General features: G+C 37.0%; 1 protein-coding gene across 6 annotated transcripts in view; it reads left to right on the forward strand.

The window, feature by feature from the left end:
• Window positions 1-7,604: 7,604 nt before the first annotated feature.
• The window catches only part of LOC128211253 (prion-like-(Q/N-rich) domain-bearing protein 25), a 72,362-nt gene continuing 53,280 nt past the window's right edge, over window positions 7,605-26,686 (forward strand). For 2 of the 6 annotated variants that reach the window (XM_052915829.1, XM_052915830.1), the window contains exon 1: window positions 7,605-7,817. The gene's annotated coding sequence lies outside the window, so the exon portion shown is untranslated. Of the gene's footprint in view, window positions 7,818-21,659; window positions 22,353-26,686 lie in introns of those variants that run through there. The other 4 variants (XM_052915827.1, XM_052915822.1, XM_052915828.1 and 1 more) reach the window with 3 other exon arrangements.

Raw genomic sequence — 26,686 nt, forward strand, 5'->3', positions numbered from 1 at the left:
AGAAGACCACAGTAAATATTTTAGCATTCACCGATCATTTAATATTTTTGCGCTTTCTGCTTTTAAATACACGATTACAATCTTGTTAGCAGTAATTAGTATTTTCCATAAATGTATTATTGAGTAAGTAGTAAGATTTATCAGTCAAAAATGATGTTTGTTATACATGTGTAAGTATTGATTTTATTCAAATAAATGCAAAAACATAGCATTTATATAACGCAAAAATTATAAAATATTCTATTGCGCTTCACAATTGTTGAAAACAGTTTAAATTAGATCTCTCTGCGTCTAAACTATCATTGCCCATAAAACTGACTAAACAGGTTTTCAATTTTGATCTAAAACTTTGAATAAGGGTGTTGCTTTAAATACGTTTTTTTACTTAAAAAGGATTTTTTTACTTTCGGTTTCGAAAAGAACAAGTCAAGCACTACGATTTTAACGGCAACTTAATGTACCAATAACATACCGCATTTGCATATTTCCTTCAAGGTATAGTGTGACGTCAACTGGTCATTACTTTATAAGGCTGGCCAAGATGAAAATATCGGGCCTGCAGTGAAGTGCCGTATTCGACTCATGCGTCGACATTCAAAACTAAATGGACGTCGATTTGCGTAGACCACGTGGTTTGTGAAAACAAGTCATTGTTAGTGTTTTTATAAGGTATGTACTTGTTTTTAATCTTTGGATCAAAATAGCTATTAAATGCCTTGTTGTTAACAACATTTAAAGTCAAACATATATTCAGAGAAGTTTTACATGTTTTAATGTCAGCAAAACGTGAAATCATTCAGCACCATGTATGGCTTAAGTATTATAAGCAACGCACAAAATAAGTTAGACTCACATGCATCTAATATACAATCGTTTAAAGGCATTCGACCCACATATTTGAAATCTATATGCATGATATAAAAAGGGTTTTGTTGGCAAAATATAAAGCGTAGATAGTTTGCCATTTTCCTTATTTTAAACAAAGCTTATAGAATTTACTTCCCTTTGAAAAACATATCCATCTTACATTGAGAATGACTTTAAGTCCCAAGTTACCCGTATAATTCATGTTTTGTTCGTATTTGTTGGGATGAGGTTGTTCTTTCTTATTTGCGCTCCCAAAGTGATTACCTTAAATGCCAAATTCTGCCCCGACATTGGCAATAAGGGCTATGATCAGTATGTCACAAACTTACATTGCAATCGACAGGTTTTCTCGTCCAGCTAGTGCATCGGATAAACATGGGAACATTGAAATAGTGTGCTTTGGAACGGAGAAACTTTTGGTTTATATTTATTTATTTCAGCTCGATTGTGACGAAAGCTGAAAGCTTATAAGATCACTCTCGAGTCCGTTTCCTGTGTAAAAACCATTACTGTGTCCTTGTTTGAGAGGCCACGAGAAAGTACCCCTGGTGGGGATCGAACCCACAACCTCTTCGGTGAGAGGCGGACACCTAAACCACTAGACCACTCTCACTTCAAGCTTTTTGAAATATTCGCTAGAAACTAAAATTAATTTATAAGCAGCAAAACAATGTCACCAAAAAGAGATTTTGTAACTTTAATATTGCACTCGTCGGTAAAATGAATAATAGCATTCAGCGGCATGAAAAACTCGGTAAAACATTACAAATAAAATATGGCGTTGCAGGTCATACACTGTTAACGGACTCAGCAGTAGGACTGAGGGTGCTTTTAAACCTCAGCCTTTTGAACCTTAGTGCCGTTTTGTTTTTGAAACAACTAACATTTTCTTAAAACATGAAAATAATCGAAGAAGATTCGTTATAAAATGTTAAAATAGGAAAACATCGAAATCGACGTGAAGTAGGACGTCAGAAAAGGGTCATTTCATGATAAACCTCTGTATCCCAAGTGCATATGTGACCGTATTAGTGTCAACTTAAGCTTTATCTTTAATGGGAGATTATACAGCTTCCCTGGTTGGGAATGGAAGATCGAGTTATCCATACTGGTAGATAGAAGTGCAGGGTATATTACTATAAGCCAAAACACAACATTTAAATAATAATTATATAATTCAAATTTTACGAACTACTTCTAGTGATGTACCGGCATATATCCGAGGATGTTTCCGTAGAAAATGGCTGAGAAGTTCCGAATGAGTTGTCTCCTAACTTTCGTTTCGAATATTTTACGGTAACCGCATTTTTTTTATCTAAGTTTAAATTGAATGCCGGTGAAGTGTATTATTGCAAACAAAAATAAGATTCCCAAGAGTTAAGTCATTAAGTTTAACTATTAAATTGAAATTACTACGCGATCTACTTGCAGCGTAGTCAAAGTGTACCGATTTCTGACATCGTAAACCGTCCATATACATCCGATGTTGTTTTCGATAAAAATGGCCGAGTACCTCCAAATTGGAAACAACTTTCTGCTTTTTCTCCGATCTTGTTTCAAGAGAAACAAATGTTGGGCTGAAGTCCTAACTGTAATTTTGCATTTTTGCGTAGTAATTTTTATTGACGGAAAGTAGTTCCGAACAGAACGATTAAAGGCTGTCAGACCAAAAGAATGCGTTCACGTCATTAAACTTAATATCCTCACTCTTATTTTCATGGATTTGGTTGTACTTTGAAATTCTCAAGTACATACCCAGCCATTATTGCCCTCGTACTGAAAGGTGATAAATTCATAAAACATAACGTCAAAACATGCTAACAAAATGTTGAACCCTGTCCTTAATCGTCCAAAATAGGTCGATAGTGAAAAAAATCGTCTAAATACTTTTACGGGTTTATCACGATCTACCGTTGATATTTTAGGGGCCAGTAATAGTCAATCAAAGATCTATTAACCCTACAATTTTCCACAGTAGTACGATGTTCAATCGATATGATTTCGGGTGTAATAAGGGTACGCAAGAGACTGTACTATAGTTGTACGAATAAGTACGAGTTACTTCTGGTTTACAAGAGCTAGGGAGGGTTATGTAATATTTAAGAAACGAGTTTATACGATATTTAAAGTAAAGGGGTTAGTAGGTGTAGGTACTTGTGTTAAAACTGTATAAGTATGACCTTATTACGATATAATGCGAGTTCTTTACTAGCGTTTAAGATGCACTATTACTCCCAAAAAAGATTTAACACATTTAATAAAAATGTTTTAATGTACCAAAAGGATGAACAAATGTCGAAAACAATGCAGAAGTTTATCAAGCATACCGAGTTTAATTTAAAAGAAGTGTTCAGAAAACACGGTATTGCTACCTTATGAGACCATATAAACTATAATAATATTGTTAATAATAATTATTATTTTCCATAAATGCATTATTTAGTAAGTAGTTGAGGCTGTATCACTCAAACTTTATATTCGATTTACACGTGTATGTATAGATTTTGAATAAGAGTGTCACTTCAATGGTACTGGTACATGAATTGATTGACACGATAGATACGGATGTGAAGCATTGATAGATATATCTCGATACAGTGAACGCTTGACAACGATGTGAATTTTCGTACACGGGGGGACAACTCGGGATAGAAAAGAGCTCCAGATTGCTCTTTAAGAAAATCCGAGAAACAGGTGAGGAAATAGTGGAAAGCCGAAATATCAAAAGGCTTCATGTTAAACTTGGCTGTATCTTACAATGTAGGGGAAATGACGTCAATAGTTCGACTAAATACGTCACATTGCGACATCACTTTGACATCCCCTCAAACTATGGTACACATTGACTCGCCTAGTAGCACAAGTTGTAATAGTGCTACAGAGGTATAAGTTAACAACTCAATTTCTGAATCGTGCGATATTTTGTTAAAGTTCAATTAAACGTTCATTAAGATGTGTCCTCTGTACAGATTTTTCCTTGCATACCGGACATGAATTCCCGGGTAGGTCACCAATTCTGGAAACATCGATCATATGTCCCAGTCAGCAAAATGGCAATGGCAAGTTATAATCGCACGGCCAGCAGTCTAGTGGTATAGGCGTTGTGGTAATATTCTAGGTTAAAAAAACAACATCATTATATACTAAAACAGGCGACAAGTACTGTTCGTATCTGTTTCCGGTCCGGGAAGACAAATTGATCTGAGGTCATTTGCGTAAGCCGGTAACGAGTCTTGCTAAGTCATTTCAATGCAGCGTGCTGGAGGGACGGATTTTTTTATCCGGATCAGAAACAACCGTTTTTTGTTTGTTTTTCTTCAATAACCTTTATTATAGGGTAAATAAACCTTTTTGAGGTCTTTACCATCTGCAAAGGCCCGCAAAATGGGTTACAGCCCGAGTGCAGATGGTAACGGCTGAAAAAAGTTGGACTATCGCTATTATTATCATGAGAAACGTTTGTGTTTAAAAAAACTGTTAAATGTCATGAAAATGCAAATACAGTTAGTTAAAAAAAACCTCCATAACAGGTGCTTGTGTGACGTCATGAGTGATGTCATTAAAAATGTTTTACATAAGGCTCGATTAGGGCGGTAACATTACTCGGCAGTTGCATTTTGGTTTCGACGCCATTGTTTGCACAGTGTTATTCGTTTGGAAAGTGTTTTTTTTTTTACAATTGACTGGATTACTGGGATTATTTACACACAATACCTATTGGGTAATCGATTAATTACCGATAAAGTCCTACTTAAACCTTTATTTGTTTTTACAAATAATTTAAGCCTGAAAAAACATGTTCTTGATAAAATGTACAGCATGTTCAGCATTAGGGAAAACAGTATTTGAAATTTCTTTGTTCATTGCAAACGACGTAATGGAATCATGTCCATATAAGTCGTTTGTTCTGAATAAAATCAACAGAAATAGCTAATGTTCGGAGGAATTGAACGTTTTAGACTTAATTTAGTGCTTTAAGTTTTAAAACAAACAAATAGTCAAAACAACTGCAGAAAATACTATCTAGTAAACACACATCAGGTTGCCAGGAAAAGACAACTCAGAAGAAAATATGTAAGTTAAATGAGGTTTATTTAATTTGTTGATATTTGTATACAGCTATGTATACTGAAATTTGTTTTTGTGCAAAAGTTGGGATCGTTGACCCACTTTCGGTCAGAAACCAGGTCGCTCAGCTGCCATTATTATGATGCGAGCCCTGAAAGCGCTTATGTAAAACAAAAAACCGGTCATTAACAGCACGTGAATTTAACTGAAAAATGAACGTTTTTTACCGATAACGCCCGGGTTTTTGCGTTTTTACACACCACGATAACCCAAAACACACATTTTATGCACTAATATCAACTTGTTAAAAAAATAACGTTGAAAAACGCATATTTGTACATTTCACGCATGCGACGTTATTAACTGACATCAATACGATTACTATATTTTGTTCAATATTAGCATGAAATATTTCCTCTAAAATAGCGTTTTTAAAGATCATTTTAATATATAAATTTTGTTATTAAATTTTCTGTAGAAACATATATTCGATTGCGCTATTTTGAAATGCCATACTTCACTTGCCATAAACTGTGCCCTCAAAGAAATAAGATGTGGCAGGATGTTGCATGAGACTCTGGCATGGTGCATTTTTCAGCACGCCACACTTGACCGGAAATGCTTAACTGGTGCGCAAGAGATTAATATTTTAATCGATAAAATCCCCATAGCATTTATTGTTTATTCAAATACTAGTAGTATGCTAATGTAATAATTCAAACATAGTGTAATTGTTTGTTCTTTTTAAAAAATCAAATGAACGTAATTTAAGCGCTGTAAGTGCTGATGGATGGTGATATATTTTGGTTTAACATTTCATTGATGATATTCGAGATCTTTATCATTGTTTAGCACTTTTCTAAATCAGACACATCCTTCAATTTTATGTTATTGTGTCGTATAACAAATCGCAAATAACACACAGGGGTCACATCGGCAAGGGGGCCAATTCTGAACTGTTAATGTCTAATGCAAAAAAATGTGTATGTTAAATGTTTATAAACCAGCAATGTATATGATAGAAGGGTTATTAATATTGCGTTAAGATCCGGGTAGTATTCAACTCTCGTTGTTGTTTTTTTTTGCATCCGTCTAGCCTTTTGTTAGATCAAAATATGCAAATTTCCGCTAGATTCGATTACAGCATCCCGGATCCAAACGCAGTACCAATGCGCATATGTTACATCAACGCGGTGATGGCAACCTTATACATGTATATATATATATATATATATATATATATATATATATATATATATATATATATATATATATATACCCACAAATAAATAAGAAGTTGGGAGATGTTGCATGAGACTCTGGCATGGGGGTGTCAGACGGCATTTCCAGCATGCCACACTTTACCGGAAATGCACTCACATTGATTCTCATCTTACTTTTTTATTGCTTAGAACAGAAAAATGTGTTAAAACAAAATTGATAGGTATCAATTTATTGTCCAAACAAATTTGAACAGTTGCAATAATTGCTTTGGTGACTGGGGCGAATTTTCAGATTTTGTATCAATGTGCTGTTCTTTATTAAAATTATATTCTGATAAGAGTTTTGAGAGAGAAAGACCTGCAACTACACGGCTTACTCCTACACTCAATAATGCAGGTTTGTTTTTGCAATGATTCAAATCGGCCGTTACTAAATGCTTGATTTGCATGCGAAATTCGAGCAGGCCCGACAAAGCATCTTGAGATTTATAGTTTATTTCAGTCCCATCAATGTGTATATAAAACATATACATATCTACATATGAAACATGAAAACACAGCTGTTCTCTAAAATAATTATAAGATACGATATAAAACAGTTGTCTTGCTCGTGCATTGCCTTGATAAAACTATTATTGGAGAGATCGGTGCACTTATTTAATTCACAAGTCCCTTTACAAAATGGTTAAAATAAAACTGTTATTAAATTTACCAGTTTAAATTGAGTTTCATAAAATACACCAAATATTCCTTTGGTATTAAAGTAAGTCTACGCAACATGGTAAACACTTCATTCGGAACTCCTCGGCCATTTTCTACGAAAACAACCTCGGGTGTATTTGGACGGTTACATACTCAGAAATCGGTATGTGTAAGTCTGATTCAAGTAGTTTGCGTAGTAATTTAATTACGCAGTTAAATCAATGACATAACTCTTGGGAATCTTATTTATGTTGGCAAAAATACGCTTCATTGGCAATCAATTTAAACTTAGATTTAAAAATACAAGCTCAAACACTACATTTAATTGAACTGAAGGTAATGTTTTTTCCTAGAACTAACATACTAGTATTTGTTTCTAGCAGGAATTATTCCAAAATTTGACTGGCAAACACATTCATGTTATTGTTCGCCACGTCACTCGAAATGCCGAAAGTAATACGGAACAAATTCCAAATGGGCTATTGTCATTTATTATAAATCTCTATTGATATGAAAATGTTTTTTTCTGTATCAACTTAAGGGTATTAAATCATCCTTGTAGACATACATTACTAATACAAGTATCTTTAGATTTCACGATATTGTATAACATGCTTGTAGATAATACTTGTCAAAAATACTTTCATGTATTAAACAGTTGTGCTTTGTGGTTATAGCGATGAGCTAAGCATGCTTAATTTAAATCAACATTCCGTCCTTTCGCATTCATGAGTAATACATTTAAACCATTCAGTGCATGTTTCGAAATCTTATTATCGCTGTATTGTGCAGTAAGAAAAGAGCATTCTTAAATTCTATATGCAACTACCGAACCGGATGGCATTTTTTTAACTGTTACGTAGTTCAAATGAGCGGAGCTTATTAATATATTAATTACGTTGATATTCTTCATATCAACAACTCACGGTGGGACACGGAAACGGAGGTTGAAATCAGGTAAAGAGTTATAGTCTGTGTTTCTTTTCCATTATAATGTAACAATTTAAATAAGATGGTAAATAATAGCGACAGTTTGTTTAAATGCTTTCCGGTGTTTATAGAACTTTATCAGTGAGCAAAAATTGATATCAAACTGTTTTAAAACGGTGAAATATCATTTTAAAATTAGTCAATATAGAAAGTTTTGTCCGTCTTGTGATCAGCGCGCACACAGCTAGAACCAAATTTAATGACTATCTGATCATTTTAAAAGAGTATTTAGCAAATATTAATAAACTTGTTTATTATGTTTGAGAACTTGTTTGTTTTAGCGATATATCGATAATATTTTTACCTCGACATCGCCACATTTTAGTTTTATTACATTCATTGCTCCCTTGATTATCAAAAATATATAAGTTTTATGAGTTTTTTTATTGTATTGAAAACAATTTGTTCTGCATTTCTTTCTTGGACACTAGTGCCATATTTGACCGTATACACTATTAAGTTGATAAACGGTTCCGTTTTCAGCACTGTATCTTTCATAGTTATTTTGGTTGCATGGATGCAGTGGCTATCACACAACCAACGCAATGTATTTACGTACAAATAAATACTTATACTCTTTGGTAATAATAGAATCACGGCAAGAAACCAAGAACGTATTTATTATAAACATATCGCGAACGATACCGGACCAATATTGGTTTGTCCGTCGGATGCATTTCGGACCGATATTGTATCGGATGCACAGCAATATCTAAGACAACTATTCAACATTAATCCGGCATTTGACCGATATTTAATGTTAATATTGCAAGAGAGATGTCATTATCGAGGTATGAACGCAGTAGGGCTGGGTAGAGTGTGTATTAACACCAATAATTCATTATTTCTATCTAGAATTGTTAGAAAAATACTTCATTTCATTTAATAAACCTTGCAGTAATTCTTTCTCACCAAATCTTTAAATAGGACAACCCGACTGTAACCGGAAACAGTTTATCATATTACGTCACAATAACACGGGAAAATAATCACTTTAAATCACTTTCAACCGTAAAATTGAAAATATACTTATGGCAACACTGTCTTACACGTTGATTTAATTCTTCGTGTCCTGCTGACGCAATACAAACAATAACAATATAAACAATTTTTAATTTACTGGATTATCAATATGCGATGATTCGCGATCCGAACATACCCGAAGATATTGCATTCTTCGGAAAATATTCGGGAATGCCGAAAGGCTGTTCATTTAAGGAATGAAAGTTGAGGTGTAAATATTATGTAATATTAAAGCTGCACTCTCACAGATTTACCATTTTAACAAATTTGTTTATTCGTTGTCTTGGAAAGTGCAAATTTTTGCGTAAATATCTGCAAACCAATGATATAAGATTGCTGACAAAAAATCGGATCGTGGATTTTCATATTTCCGTTCGAAAATTAATGTTTTATGGTTTAAACCGTTACTAACGGTTTAAGAAAAATGAATAAAACATCAACTTTTGAACTTAAATATAAAAATTTGCGATCTAATTTTTTTGTCAGCAGTCTTATATAACTGGTTTCCATGAATTTTCGTAAAAATTGGCTTGTTCCAAGACAAAAAATAAAAAAAAGTTATCAAAACGTTCAATCTGTGAGAGTGCAGCTTTAAGACATGTGGGTTATTCATTTTTTTTCTCAAATATTCAGTTTTAAAGCGATGTTTCAATGTATTCTGCCTTGCGAAATATGAGATATTTGTATAACAAAGCACCTATTTTAATATGTATATTCACGGAGATATTGACTTATGTATCATGAAATAAATCATTCTTTTCCAATATTAAGATTTCAAAGGGAACGGTCAGTCAATATTGACCAACGTTACACAATTTTATGGAACGTATTTTTTTTTATATAATAACGTTTTATGTTATTTTCTTCATTTTATGTATTTAATGTATTTAATCAAGATACTCTTCGGTGATAGGTTCAATTTCTTTCATAAAAATATTCAATCAACATAATTATACGTCGGTGAAAGTTTTATTGCTTTCTTTTAACATCAAACTGTACACTGTGATAGGCTCATTTTTTCGCCAAATTTATTCAGATTTAAAGTGACTTGAGGAGGCAATACCCATATCACCCACTCGCGTCAAAGACATATTTTACATATCTACATTTCTTAATACTTTTATCATTAAAATGCCTTGATAATGTGGACATTCATTAACATGAAATACCGACTAAAATGTCACCATTGAGGATATCGTTGAAGTCCAAAATGTCACTTTTTTCATCACGCTGTTATGCACCAGTCAATTGTACCCCCACCCCCAACCCCTGGTCCGGAGAATAGTGGGGACATTTACTTTCGGTCAAGCCAATCCCAGGTAAAATCCCCGTCCTGCGGGGACAAACTGCTGGTGAAATCCCCGCCAAATGCCCCCGCACCCCGGGGACAACCTGGGTTAAAGGCCAATTCCCCGCTATTTTCAGCGAGAAAACAAAACCACCGCATTCACTTGGCACTGCGAAGCAACCTAGAAGGTAAAAACACGACCCATTTCCCCCGTTATCCCCGGTTTACCACCGGACCTGGGTTTGGGGGGGGGGGCATTGTTATAATCGACTGGTGCATTAAATGTCACTGTTTATGTCATGGCAGTCTCTGTTTGGAATAATGTTTAGATAATCAACCTGATGTCTTTTTTCCCGTTTTTAAAAATGGCGTTAACTTATTAAATACATGTTTTTAATATTCTGGTACTAAGGCAAGCTTGTTCGCACGAAATGAAATGCCAGGGGTACTGACTATAAGTAAAGTATATGCATCTATAATTTTGATAAAATATCATTCGTGCACCTTTTGTTCCATTAAATGTCAACACGTAGCCATAATATATATGGCAGCGGGTGGTGGCGACAACTTGATCCGTTCCGCGCCAAGGCTCAAAGTGCCGACCCGCCCAAATCTTCTCCATCACCCTTTATCTGAACAGCACGAACATACCAAATTCGGTAAATAATACCAGACAGGATTACATGTTTAAAAGCCCTAGCATGAGCAAGAAGTATTGTCGAAAACCACCTTTAACCAGTGAAATGTGAAATACCTCTCATGGGTTAATAGCTATATATGAGGATAAAGTGAAATAGGAGAAGAAGCGAGCCCAGTATGGGTTGTATGAACAGAACAGAACAGAATATAATATTTATTAGACTTAAGCATTTCAAGCTTACCGTCATAATAACACATATACATACAAAAACATGTATACGGCATGCAACAATTTTAACACATAGCATATTATACGCCATTTTACACGCATGCGCAACAAAAAGGCTGTATGAGAGATTCATGCAATATGCAATGCAAAATGACCCCACTGAAAGCGCCATAACCGCATATAGACTATTTGTAATAATTGGGTCGTGCATATACACTTTGATTTAATACAATTGAATATATAATAGCATCTATTTCTTTAAGACATAAATCTGGCAAATGTTATTTGAGTTATAAATTTGCGTTTGACGTTGAAGGTCTGAACTGGATCTATGTATAATACGAATAACTGAAATGAAATCGTTTGAAATCAGCACATTGGTGTTGGACCGCTGTTGTCTTCGGATCTGTTCCAAGAGAACTCATACAATATAAGTCTGATGTAGTTTTTTTGAAATCATACTATTTATATTTTATTGTTACGTTAGTACACACCATAGCACTCACTTTATGTTGACATATAGAAACAAAAATGCATTATCAACGCTATGCTTAATTCAGGTTTGCCAAATATTCATTTGTAGTATGATCGAAATTTCGACCCACGCGGAATTTGACTGGCCCGGAACTCGGCAGTGAGAGAGGTTTGTCCTACAGTGGGAAAGGTTTGCACTACAGTAAGTGAGGTTAACTCCAAAGTGAGTGAGGTTTGCTCAACAGTGAGAGAGATTTGCTCCACAGTGAATGGGTTTGCTCCACAATCTTAAGGTTTCCTCCACAGAGAGAGAAATTTGCTCCACAGTAAGTGATATTTGCACCACAGTAAGAGTGGATTGCTCCAAAGTGATAGAGAGTTGATCCACAGTGAGAGGGGTTTGCCCTACAATGAGAGAGGCTTGCTCCACAGTGATAGAGATTTATCCAACAGTGAGTGAGGATTGCTCCACAGTGAGTGAGGTTTGCTCACCAATGAGAGACGTATGCTCCATAGTGAGTAAGGATTGCTCCACAGTCAGAGAGGATTGCTCCACAGTGAGTGAGGTTTGCACTAGAGTGAGAGAGGTTTGTTCCACAATGAGAGAAGATTGATCCACAGTGAGAGAGGTTTGCTCCACAGTCTGAGAGGTTTTCTCCATAGTGAGTGAGGTTTGCTCCACAGTCTGAGAGGTTTATTCTACAGTGAGAGAGGTTTGCTCCACAGTCTGAGAGGTTTGCTCCACAGTGAGAGAGGTTTGCTCCACAGTCTGAGAGGTTTGCTCCACAGTGAGAGAGGTTTGCTCCACAGTGAGAAAGGTTTGCTCCACAGTGAGTGAGGTTCGCCCAAGAGTGAGATAGTTTAGCTTCACAGTGAGAGAGGTTTGCTCCACAGTCTGAGAGGTTTGCTCTACAGTTAGAGAAGATTGCTCCACAGTGAGAGAGGTTTGCTCCACAGTGAGTGAGGTTTGCCCAAGAGTGAGAGAGGTTAGCTTCACAGTGAGAGTGGTTTGCTCCAGAGTGAGAGAGGTTTGCTCCACAGTCTGAGAGGTTTGCTACACAGTGCGAGAGGTTTGCTCCACAGTTAGTGAGGTTTGCCCAAGAGTGAGAGAGGTTTACTCCGCAGTGAGAGAGGTTTTCCAAAGAGTGAGCTACGTTTGCTCCACAGTGAGAGAGGTTTGCCCTAGAGTCAGAGAGGTTTTTCCACAGTGAGTGAGGTTTGCTCCAGAGTGAGAGAGGTTTGCCCTAGAGTGAGAGAGGTTTTTTTCCAGTGAGAGAGGTTTGCTCCACAATGAGAAAGGTTTGCACCACAGTGGGAGAGGTTTGCACCACAGTGAGTGAGATTTGCTCCACAGTGAGTGAGGTTTGCTCCACAATGAGAGAGGTTTGCACCATAGTGAGAAAGGTTTCCTCCACAGAGAGTGAGGTTTGCTCCACAGTGAGAGAAGTTTGCTCCACAGTGAGTGGGGTTTGCTCCACAGTGAGAAAGGTTTCCTCCACAGTGAGTGAGGTTCGCCCAAGAGTGAGAAATGTTTGCCCAAGAGTGAGAGAGGTTTTCTCCAGTGAGAGAGGTTTGCTCCACAGTGAGAGAGGTTTGCCCAAGAGTGAGAGAGGTTTGCACCACAGTGAGTGAGGTTTGCTCCACAGTGAGAGAGATTTGCTCCACAGCGAGAGAATTTTGCTCCACAGTGAGAGAGGTTTCCTCCACAGTGAGTGAGGTTCGCCCAAGAGTGAGAGAGGTTTGCCCAAGAGTGAGAGAGGTTTTCTCCAGTGAGTGAGGTTTGCTCCAGAGTGAGAGAGGTTTGCCCAAGAGTGTGAGAGGTTTTCTCCAGTGAGAGAGGTTTGCTCCACAGTGAGAGAGGTTTGCAACACAGTGAGTGAGGTTTGCTCCACAGTGAGGAGTGAGGTTTGCTCCACAGCGAGAGAAGTTTGCTTCACAGTGAGAGAGGTTTCCTCCGCAGTGAAAGTCGTTTGCTCAAGAGTAAGAGAGGTTTGTTCCATAGTGAATGAGGTTTGCTCCGCATTGAGTGGGGTGTGGGGTTTGCTCCACAGTTAGTGACGTTTGCTCCACAGTGAGAGAAGTTTGCTCAACAGTGAGAGAAGTTTGTTCCACAGTGAGTGAGGTTTGCATCGCATTGAGTGAGGTTTGTTCCACAGTGAGTGAGGTTTGCTCCACAGTGAGTGACGTTTGCTCCACAGTGAGAGAGGTTTGCTCAACAGTGAGAGAAGTTTGTTCCACAGTGAGTGAGGTTTGCATCGCATTGAGTGAGGTTTGTTCCACAGTGAGTGAGGTTTGCTCCACAGTGAGTGACGTTTGCTCCACAGTGAGAGAGGTTTGCTCCTCAGTGAGTGAGGTTTTCTCCGCATTGAGTGAGGTTTGCTCCACAGTGAAAGAGATTCGCTTCACAGTGAGTGAGGTTCGCTCCACAGTCTGAGAGGTTTGCTCCACAGTGGTGGTAGACGTTTGCTCCACAGTAAGTGAGGCTCGTTCCACAGTCTGAGAGGTTTGTTCCACAGTGAGGGAGGTTTGTTCCACAGTCTGAGAGGTTTGCTCCACAATGAGAGAGGTTTGCATCACAGTCTGAGAGGTTGCTCCACAGTGAGAGAGGTTTCTTCACAGTGAGACATTTGTTTCACGAAGTCTTACAAAGCAAAGCGTGTAACAATGATAAATAAGGACGCATTGTCCATAGGCCATGATACATACGTCAGGCACTTCTACATAGCATGCTTGTAATATGTCAGTTTTATTTCGATTATTCGTTCTAATATATATTGTCAACAAACATACCGACCAATCGACCGCTCAAATTTACCCCCTTCAAACTTTATGCGCGGAGGTGTGAATATTAAATTGATTTGTAGTGTACGATACAATGAAATATCAATTTCATTTAATGGATTTATACATTTAAACTGCCGGAAAGCATAAAAAAACGATATATTAATAGTGCACACGTATATGAATGAATGAACGACATTTTTGCAATTTAAAGTATTTAAAATTAGTGAACCGTTATCATGACTGAAATAATATAAAAGATTTAACGACTTTAAAATCGGTCTTTCATATAAATAATTGATATATACTGCAGTGCACTCACTGACGTATGCATTATGTAATTTGATCAGTTGTATGCGTAATTCGAGCACATATTCGTAAACATTTCACTTACATCTGTGAAATTGTTAATCGTATGCAAGCGAGGCATTTACCCATGCTTTTAAAAGCCTTTATTCGATGCGTTCTTTTAAGGGCGGAACATGTCTCAAATGCACACAAAAACATACCCACGATTTATGTCCAAAAATAAGCCTGCTTACCGAAATAACCTTATTAGGAAGAAATGCTTTTCAAACACGCCTATATATCGTATAGCATGGATCAAGAGGTTAATTATTTCTCATCAGAACTTGCATATATATAAATGAATTAAAGATCTTTAAGAAACATGCCATGGATTTTAAATTGATTTTTTTTAAAAACCTATAAGTGTTAATAATGATTCAAAAGTGATATTGAATTCTCATATTGAAAACGGCTTTCAAAACAAATTTACAAAAATGCTGGTGAAATGTTTTGCTCGTTTTAATTTGTTTTACAGAATTGAATAAAATCCGTTCTGCAGTGGATAATATTTCTTTTATTCATGATTGGTTTTGAACCATGTTCGTCAGTAAGCATTAATGCTTGCCGGAGTTATATCCACTGGACTGAGGGAAGGTATTAGTCTGGAGTTCCTTCCTCTTAAGCTATCGTTACACTGTATGGGATATCGGTAGGCATGGAAGCAGACTAGGAGGGTTTTAGCATTGCGCAGAATAGGGAAGCAGGAAATACGACGTCACGTTGTTATTGCCACCTTAATGAGATAATATAGTATCTACACTACGCATAAGCGTCGGTCATATAGCATCTACCTTACATATTAGCGTCGGTCATATAGCCTCTATCTTACGCATAAGCGTCGGTCATATAACATCTACCTTACACATTAGCGTCGGTCATATAGCATCTACCTTACATATTAGCGTCGGTCATATAGCCTCTATCTTACGCATAAGCGTCGGTCATATAACATCTACCTTACACATTAGCGTCGGTCATATAGCATCTACCTTACATATTAGCGTCGGTCATATAGCCTCTATCTTACGCATAAGCGTCGGTCATATAACATCTACCTTACACATTAGCGTCGGTCATATAGCATCTACCTTACATATTAGCGTCGGTCATATAGCCTCTATCTTACGCATAAGCGTCGGTCATATAGCATCTACCTTACATATTAGCGTAGGTCATATAGCATCTACCTTACGCATAAGCGTCGGTCATATAGCGTCTACCTTACACATTAGCGTCGGTCATATAGCATCTACCATACGCATAAGGATCGGTTATATAGCATCTACCTTACAAATTAGCGTCGGTCATATAGCATCTACCTTACATATTAGCGTCGGTCATATGGCCTCTACCTTACACATTAGCGTCGGTCATATAGCATCTACCTTACATATTAGCGTCGGTCATATAGCATCTACCTTACACATTAGCGTCGGTCATATGGCATCTGCCTTACACATTAGCATCGGTCATATAGCATCTATCTTACATATTAGCGTCGGTCATATGGCCTCTATCTTACACATTAGTGTCGGTCATATAGCATCTAACTTTCACATTAGCGTCGGTCATATGGCCTCTACCTTACATATTAGCGTCGGTCATATAGCATCTACCTTACACATTAGGGTCGGTCATATAGCATCTACCTTACATATTAGCGTCGGTCATACGGCATCTGCCTTACACATTAGCGTCGGTCATATGGCATCTGCCTTACACATTAGCATCGGTCATATAGCATCTATCTTACATATTAGCGTCGGTCATATGGCCTCTATCTTACACATTAGTGTCGGTCATATAGCATCTAGCTTTCACATTAGCGTCGGTCATATGGCCTCTACATTACACATTAGCGTCGGTCATATAGCATCTACCTTACACATTAGGGTCGGTCATATAGCATCTACCTTACATATTAGCGTCGGTCATATAGCATCTGCCTTACACATTAGCGTCGGTCATACAGCATCTACCTTACATATTAGCGTCGGTCATTTAGCCTCTACCTTACATATTAGCGTCGGTCATATAGCATCTACCTTACATATTAGCGTCGGTCATATGGCTTCTACCTTACATATTAGCGTCGGTCATATAGCCTCTACCTTACATATTAGCGTCGGTCATATAGCATCTACCTTACATATTAGCGTCGGTCATATAGCCTCTACCTTACATATTAGCGTCGGTCATATAGCATCTACCTTACATATTAGCATCGGTCATATAGCATCGACCTTACATATTCGCGTCGGTCATTAGCGTCGGTCATATAGCATCTACCTTACATATTAGCGTCGGTCATATAGCATCTACCTTACACATTAGCGTCGGTCATATGGCATCTACCTTACACATAAGATTCGGTCATATAGCATCTACCTTACTCATTAGCGTCGGTCATATGGCATCTACCTTACATATTAGCGTCGGTCATATAGCATCTACCTTACACATTAGCGTCGGTCATATAGCATCTACCTTACACATTAGCGTCGGTCATATAGCATCTACCTTACATATTAGCGTCGGTCATATGGCATATACCTTACATATTAGCGTCGGTCATATGGCATCTACCTTACACATAAGATTCGGTCATATAGCATCTACCTTACACATAAGATTCGGTCATATAGCATCTACCTTGCACATAAGATTCGGTCATATAGCATCTACCTTACATATTAGCGTCGGTCATATGTCATCTACCTTACACATAAGAGTCGGTCATATAGCATCTACCGTACACATAAGATTCGGTCATATAGCATCTACCTTACGCATTAGCGTCGGTCATATAGCATCTATCTTACATATTAGCGTCGGTCATATAGCATCTACCTTACGCATTAGCGTCGGTCATATAGCCTCTACCTTACGCATTAGCGTCGGTCATATGGCCTCTACCTTACATATTAGCGTTGGTCATATAGCATCGACCTTACATATAAGCGTCGGTCATATAGCATCTACCTTACATATTAGCGTCGGTCATATAGCATCTACCTTACACATTAGCGTCGGTCATATAGCATCTACCTTACGCATTAGCGTCGGTCATATAGCATCGACCTTACATATTAGCGTGGGTCATATAGCATCGACCTTACACATTAGCGTCGGTCATATAACATCTACCTATCACATTAGCGTTGGTCATATGGCCTTTACCTTACACATGAGCGTCGGTCATATAACATCTACCTTACACATAAGCGTCGGTCATATATCATCGACTTTACAAATTAGCGTCGGTCATATAGCCTCTACCTTACGCATTAACGTCTGTCATATAGCCTCTACCATACGCATTAGCGTGGGTCATATAGCCTCTACCTTACGCATTAGCGTCGGTCATATAGCATCGACCTTACATATTAGCGTCGGTCATATAGCATCTACCTTACACATTAGCGTCGGTCATATAACATCTACCTTACACATTAGCGTCGGTCATATGGTTTTTACCTTACACATTAGCGTCGGTCATATAACATCTACCTTACACATTAGCGTCGATCATATAACATCTACCTTACACATTAGCGTCGGTCATATGGCCTTTACCTTACACATTAGCGTCGGTCATATAGCATCTACCTTACATATTAGCGTCGGTCATATAGCATCGACCTTACACATTAGCGTCGGTCATATAGCATCTACCTTACACATTAGCGTCGGTCATATAGCATCTACCTTACACATTAGCGTCGGTCATATGGCCTCTACCTTACACATAAGCGTCGGTCATATGGCCTTTACCTTACACATTAGCGTCGGTCATATACCATCTACCTTACACATTAGCGTCGGTCATATGGCATCTACCTTACATATAAGCGTCGGTCATATAGCATCCACCTGACACATTAGCGTCGGTCATATAACATCTTCCTTACATATTCGCGTCGGTCATTAGCGTCGGTCATATATCATCTACCTTACACATTAGCGTCGGTCATATAGCATCTACCTTACACATTCGCGTCGGTCATATGGCCTCTAACTTACACATTAGCGTCGGTCATATGGCCTCTACCTTACATATTAGCGTCGGTCATATAGCATCGACCTTACATATTAGCGTCGGTCATATAGCATCTACCTTACATATTAGCGTCGGTCATATAGCATCGACCTTACATATTAGCGTCGGTCATATAGCATCTACCTTACGCATTAGCGTCGGTCATATAGCATCGACCTTACATATTAGCGTGGGTCATATAGCATCGACCTTACACATTAGCGTCGGTCATATAACATCTACCTTACACATTAGCGTTGGTCATATGGCCTTTACCTTACACATGAGCGTCGGTCATATAACATCTACCTTACACATAAGCGTCGGTCATATATCATCGACTTTACAAATTAGCGTCGGTCATATAGCCTCTACCTTACGCATTAACGTCTGTCATATAGCCTCTACCATACGCATTAGCGTGGGTCATATAGCCTCTACCTTACGCATTAGCGTCGGTCATATAGCATCGACCTTACATATTAGCGTCGGTCATATAGCATCTACCTTACACATTAGCGTCGGTCATATAACATCTACCTTACACATTAGCGTCGGTCATATGGTTTTTACCTTACACATTAGCGTCGGTCATATAACATCTACCTTACACATTAGCGTCGGTCATATAACATCTACCTTACACATTAGCGTCGGTCATATGGCCTTTACCTTACACATTAGCGTCGGTCATATAGCATCTACCTTACATATTAGCGTCGGTCATATAGCATCGACCTTACATATTAGCGTCGGTCATATAGCATCTACCTTACACATTAGCGTCGGTCATATAGCATCTACCTTACACATTAGCGTCGGTCATATGGCCTCTACCTTACACATAAGCGTCGGTCATATGGCCTTTACCTTACACATTAGCGTCGGTCATATACCATCTACCTTACACATTAGCGTCGGTCATATGGCATCTACCTTACATATAAGCGTCGGTCATATGGCATCTACCTTACATATAAGCGTCGGTCATATAGCATCCACCTGACACATTAGCGTCGGTCATATAACATCTTCCTTACATATTCGCGTCGGTCATTAGCGTCGGTCATATATCATCTACCTTACACATTAGCGTCGGTCATATAGCATCTACCTTACACATTCGCGTCGGTCATATGGCCTCTACCTTACACATTAGCGTCGGTCATATGGCATCTAACTTACACATAAGATTCGGTCATATAGCATCTACCTTACTCATTAGCGTCGGTCATATGGCATCTACCTTACATATTAGCGTCGGTCATATAGCATCTACCTTACACACTAGCGTCGGTCATATTGCATCACTCTTACACATTAGCGTCGGTCATATAGCATCTACCTTACACATTAGCGTCGATCATATGGCATCTAGCTTACATATTAGCGTCGGTCATATGGCATATACCTTACATATTAGCGTCGGTCATATGGCATCTACCTTACACATAAGATTCGGTCATATAGCATCTACCTTACACATAAGATTCGGTCATATGGCATCTACCTTGCACATAAGATTCGGCCATATAGCATCTACCTTACATATTAGCGTCGGTCATATGTCATCTACCTTACACATACGAGTCGGTCATATAGCATCTACCTTACACATTAGCGTCGGTCATATAACATCTACCTTACACATAAGCGTCGGTTATATAGCATCGACCTTACACATTAGCGTTGGTCATATAGCATTTACCTTACACAATAGCGTCGGTCATATGGCATCGACCTTACACATAAGATTCGGTCATATAGCATTTACCTTACACATTAGCGTCGGTCATATAGCATCGACCTTACACATTACCATCGGTCATATAGCATCTACCTTACACATAAGATTCGGTCATATAGCATCTACCTTACATATTAGCGTCGGTCATATGGCATCTACCTTACACATTAGCGTCGGTCATATAGCATCTACGTTACGCATAAGCGTCGGTCATATAGCATCTACCTTACATATTAGCGTAGGTCATGTAGCATCTACCTTACACATAAGATTCGGTCATATAGTATCTACCTTACATATTAGCGTGGGTCATATAGCATCTACCTTACACATTAGCGTCGGTCATATAGCATCTACCTTACACATTAGCGTCGGTCATATAGCATCTACCTTACACATTAGCGTCGGTCATATGGCATCTACCTTACACATAAGATTCGGTCATATAGCATCTACCTTACACATTAGCGTCGGTCATATGGCATCTACCTTACATATTAGCGTCGGTCATATAGCATCCACCTTACACATTAGCGTCGGTCATATAGCATCTACCTTACACATTAGCGTCGGTCATATGGCATCTACCTTACATATTAGTGTCGGTCATATGGCATATACCTTACATATAAGCGTCGGTCATATCGCATCTACCTTACACATAAGATTCGGTCATATAGCATCTACCTTACACATAAGATTCGGTCATATAGCATCTACCTTGCACATAAAATTCGGTCATATAGCATCTACCTTACATATTAGCGTCGGTCATATGTCATCTACCTTACACATAAGAGTCGGTCATATAGCATCTACCGTACACATAAGATTCGGTCATATAGCATCTACCTTACACATTAGTGTCGGTCATATGGCATCTACCTTTCTCATAAAATACGGTCATATAGCATCTACCTTACACATAAGATTCGGTCATATAGCATCTACCTTACATATTAGCGTCGGTCATATAATGTCATCCTTTGATTTGAATTATCCTTTCGCCACAGAAGGTGTAAATTAGACTGTATCAATGTGATCAAGCACATGTTTGTTCGATAAAGAAATTAAAGCTTGTCAATTCACACAAAATATTTCACACGTGGAATGATTGAGTCCTTTGCATTCTCCACTTATGTATACATTCAGGAATGAATCTTTAATTTGAAACTTAATCCGCGAGCGGGTGACACTGTAAAGTTTGTATACGCTTTAGATCAATGGAAAGATCTCCTCAAATGAATATTTCAACAAAATAAACTTATGAATACTACCGCCTGTGATCAGTGCCTCAATAATTTCTATACGGACTATTCATTCCGCAAACTTACGATTTCATTAATATAAATATATATTAGAGAGAAAACTTATTTATTGTTTGATTTGCGTTTTAAACTATCGTTTTTTTATAAGACATTTAAAACTGTTAGCCAATATACTTCAATTATATTCATTTATAGGACTATTGGATATTAAACTTACAAACAAAATTGTGTTGATCAAATCAAGCATTGTATCTATTTTTCCGGTTAAGATCTTCTTCGTTAGTTGAAGTCTTTTTGGTGTCATATTAGCGTTTGTTTTCTATATAGTTTTGAAAGTTTGCCACTATTTAAGTCAAAGACAAAGTTGAGGAAACAAAAACATTCAACGTGTAAGCATAGGTGACGTTCTACAGATATTAGTTATTTTAAATCATCACTAAGACCCTGTAAACCAGTGGATGTTATATTTTGACCTGTTTTGGGGAAAGTGTTTGCAAAAGATCCGGATCTTAAATGTTTAAGAAGATCAAATTACGTTGGTGTTTCAAGTGTGTTTGTTTTCTAAAATTGAATAGCAAATCACGGTGTCAATCTTTAGAAAATTATCGGATAATACAAGTAAATTGATAATATGAGCATCTAACTGTCATCATTGTTACATACATAGTGAGTACAAATTTTGTTTAATCTTATTAATTTTGAAGTATGATGTGGCGCTTAAAACGCCAGTAGTTCAATATTTAAACCTTGTTTATACTCTGGATTTATTATGCATGTATTCCTGTGGTTTATAGATTTCTTAATGAAATTAACAGGATATTTCACTGTTTTAATATGGACTGGGCCAGAATATCAACGACGTCATTTTCGAAATACTTTGCGAACGTAACGTTAAAAAACAATCCTTTATATCTGTGTGTTTCGTTGCTGCATTTGAATAGGACAAGCCCAAAAATGTTAATCAGAAGGTAAATGATGTTTAACAAATATCCCATTATTTTATCAAACACAAAATAATGCTGATATCATTCACTAATATTACCTTAATATTGAATAATTCAAATTTCGAAATAAACACAAACATGTTTACCCGATGTGAAGGTACGTTAAAAAACCCTAATCCTGAATCAAACACCATAATAATGCTGATATCATTCACTATTTTTACCTTAATACTGTAATCATTCAAATTCGAAATTAGCTCTATCGCGCTTCATGAATTTTGCAAGATCCAGTCAGAATGATTTTACTGCATGACTGCACGAACAAAAGACGACTTAATACCTTTTTGTCAGGTTTAAATTACCTGCATGCGTAAACGGTGCAATGAAGTGCCCGATATTTTTATGTAAAAATATTGTGTTCATCTTACTGACATTGACAAGGTTTTCTGTATTGTCAAAACACCAGGTTGATCTATTTCAATAATAATCCTATAATTTCTGCTTCAGTCATGTATTTAATTACATGCGTTTAAATTTGCCAATTTATGTAACCGTACACAGGTCTTCGACCCATGTGCACTTATTTCTACAGGAACGAGATCTTTTAAATATGATAAGGCAAAAATAAGATAATGACAAGCCCGATTTTAAACAAGTCTAGCCAAGTTTCCAAGTTTTATTTTCAAACAACTCAGTTCATGACAGCATGAGCATGTGAAAAAGAAATACATAATAACAACGAGGCTGTTGTAAAAAGTTAACATTCCATATTCAGGTACAAAGCAAATAAAACGGGAGAGACATATGTTATACCATGCTTTATATGAATATGTCGAGAGTTATAGTATCGGATACATGTGTTATTGTACAGTACAAATATATTAACATTTAGAACAGTTTTACTATTTCCTTCACAAATTTACACAACTTTTATATTTCGACATTTGAGTGTTACACATACACATTAGAGATTTAAATTTGATGACATTCGGATTGACATAGTATTTTTTATCAATAAATCGCTTTCTGCTATTGGTTAAAGCTTTACATTCAAGTAGATAGTGATATTCGTCTCCAATGCTACTATTTGCTTGACACAAATGACACTTCCTTGATGACATATCAAGTCTAATCCAGCTTCCTGTCTCAATAGGAAGACGATGGTTTCTGGTTCGAAATTTAATCATAAACTTTAACAATTTGTAAGGTGAAGTTTTAAGATAGGTCTCAATTCCGAACTCGTTCTTAAACAATTTATAGTTGTTGCATTTACTGGAAGTGTTAACAATGCTATACCATTCATTTAAAAACAAATCTATGAGTTTCTGTTTAACATTGTAAGTCAACCATTTATGATTTGGAAATATACAGTTTAGCAAGATACAGTATTAACGCCACATACAACATGCATGCACCACGCAAACACTTACGCTCACACACGCTTACCATACCACACGCACACACACACGCACGTACACAATCACGCACGCACGCAAACCACACCACACCGCACACACATGCACACGCACGCACTACCGCACTACCGCACGCACGCATGCACACACACACAGATACACAGACACGGACACACACACACATATACACACACATACGTACACATTCACACACACGCACGCACGCACGCGCCCGCACACCCACACATGCACACAGACACACACACTTATATCATTGGCTTGGAAAATAAGTCCTGGAAAGTTGTAAAAGTTGGTTTTAGTAAAACAGTTCGCCTAATATAAAGCAGGCAATCGGGGATGTTTTGAATTAAATATATTTTGATTTTAATGTGTAGGCTTCCACTTTTTGACTCTTTTTCGCACCGTCTGTCATACTGTTAAACGGTACAAGATACAGTTAAAGTATATACCAAATCTTATAAGAGAGGTTGCAAAACACGACGTGTATTTGAACGTGTACGCCTATCTACACATTCAAGGAAAACTTACAGTTGAGTTTATATTTTTTTGAGTATTGTGTATATGTAGGCTCGCTATGATCGAACATATCACTTTCCTAGTTTTTTCATACATATATTTCTTATCTTGTACACTGTTTACATACCTTGATGACGTTGTGCCCCAAAAAGTCCACACGTACACGTACCCGCACCCGAACAAGTCGTGAGTTGCAATCACTCAATTGTCTGTAACTACCTATGCATGGTCAGGATATCTGTAGGTAGTTAAGCGAACCTTTTAAAAAGAAAATACAAAGTCATCTCTAACGTATAAAGCAAAGTCAAAAGGGGGTCAAACTGATGACCACCTTCCAGCGGTTGGACGTTTAAGTGCTTGGCAACACAATCAATCGAATATTTGCCATCTCAAATAAGATTTTAACAACTATTTATAGCCATTGTGTCTTTAATATTGATTTATCAACATTGCATTATTACATAGCAGTTTTTTTAACCATGAAGTGTTAAACAAAAGAAATTAAATGAAATTACCTACCAGCATCGCGAAAAGTTCACCATGTTTATTATCTTAGGGTTAAAAAAGGCAAGAAAAAACAAGACGGTCCTAAAGAATACTTGCAAGGATAGATCACTTACTTGTAAAGCATGAGATAAAAGCAGTTAAAGGAGCAACAAAATGGTCCTATAAAATACTTGCACGGATTGATCACTTACTTGTAAAGCATCAAATAAAAGCAGTTAAAGGAGCAACAAAATGGTCCTATAAAATACTTGCACGGATTGATCACTTACTTGTAAAGCATCAAATAAAAGCACTTAAAGGAGCAACAAAATGGTCCTATGAAATACTTGCATGGATTGATCACTTACTTGTAAAGCATCAAATAAAAGCACTTAAAGGAGCAACAAAATGGTCCTATAAAATACTTGCATGGATTGATCACTTACTTGTAAAGCATCAAATAAAAGCACTTAAAGGAGCAACAAAATGGTCCTATGAAATACTTGCACGGATTGATCACTTACTTGTAAAGCATCAAATAAAAGCACTTAAAGGAGCAACAAAATGGTCCTATGAAATACTTGCACGGATTGATCACTTACTTGTAAAGCATGAGATAAAAGCACTAGAAAAACCTATAGATTTTAAGACTTACAACTGAAGGATTTTTATGAGCATATACAGATAGAGATGAGTAATACGAACGATAGGCTTTACTATTCAAAGAGGTTCACGGGTACTTGTACGTGTGTACTTGTTTTTGTGCATAACGTCATCCAAACAGGTGTACATTGATCAAGTTTAAATGAATTGATCATATATTGAATCTTAGAATTATATATAATCAAGGCATATTGCATGAACAAAAGTATATTAAAAACAACAACAAAAAACATGTTTTAGTATGTATACAATTTTAATTTTGCACATCCATTTCGAGACAAGTGAATATATCATGTACCATAGAATTCAAAACTCTTTATATCATTAAAATGTCAACATTTTATATTACGGAAAATGAGTTAAAGAAATAAAAGACGAAATACAGTATTTCACACACACTGCTACTCCAGTCTTGCAAAAGCTGGATATACCGACAGCTTAGACTTAACAATATGTTTTAGAATGGCTTATGCTATCAATGTTCTGTTACATAAATAAATCATACAAACCAATTTCGTCTTAGCATGATAGTTAAAGCACAAAGTTTGATAGTATTATTCCACAGAATAGAGCAAGTCTTTTGATTATTATTTTATCTTTGCTATTCATAAGCTCCTCAAGTTTGTAAGTTGTTGTATGAGTAATGTAAAAATGTTTATAGAATGTTTATCCTTCATTATGACAAATGCAAAATTGAACAAATAATGGTATTCATCAGCCAAAGAATTACTGGCATACAGTCCTTTTAATATTAAGACAACTACTTTTTTACAAGGGCCATTCAAAAAATACATAGACTATTAGTTTGGCGTTCGCAAATTGTAAGATAAATACAAAAGAAGTGAATATAACGCAGAACTGCATGTACTGATTTAATACAAAAACTTTCCTGTACCACCCCGGCTTTAATTTAGCAAGAATAGCTCTTGTTCCATACTTCAGTTCGTCCATGTTA

This window comes from Mya arenaria, chromosome 12 (assembly GCF_026914265.1).
Source record: "Mya arenaria isolate MELC-2E11 chromosome 12, ASM2691426v1".
Taxonomy (NCBI): Eukaryota; Metazoa; Mollusca; class Bivalvia; order Myida; family Myidae; genus Mya; species Mya arenaria.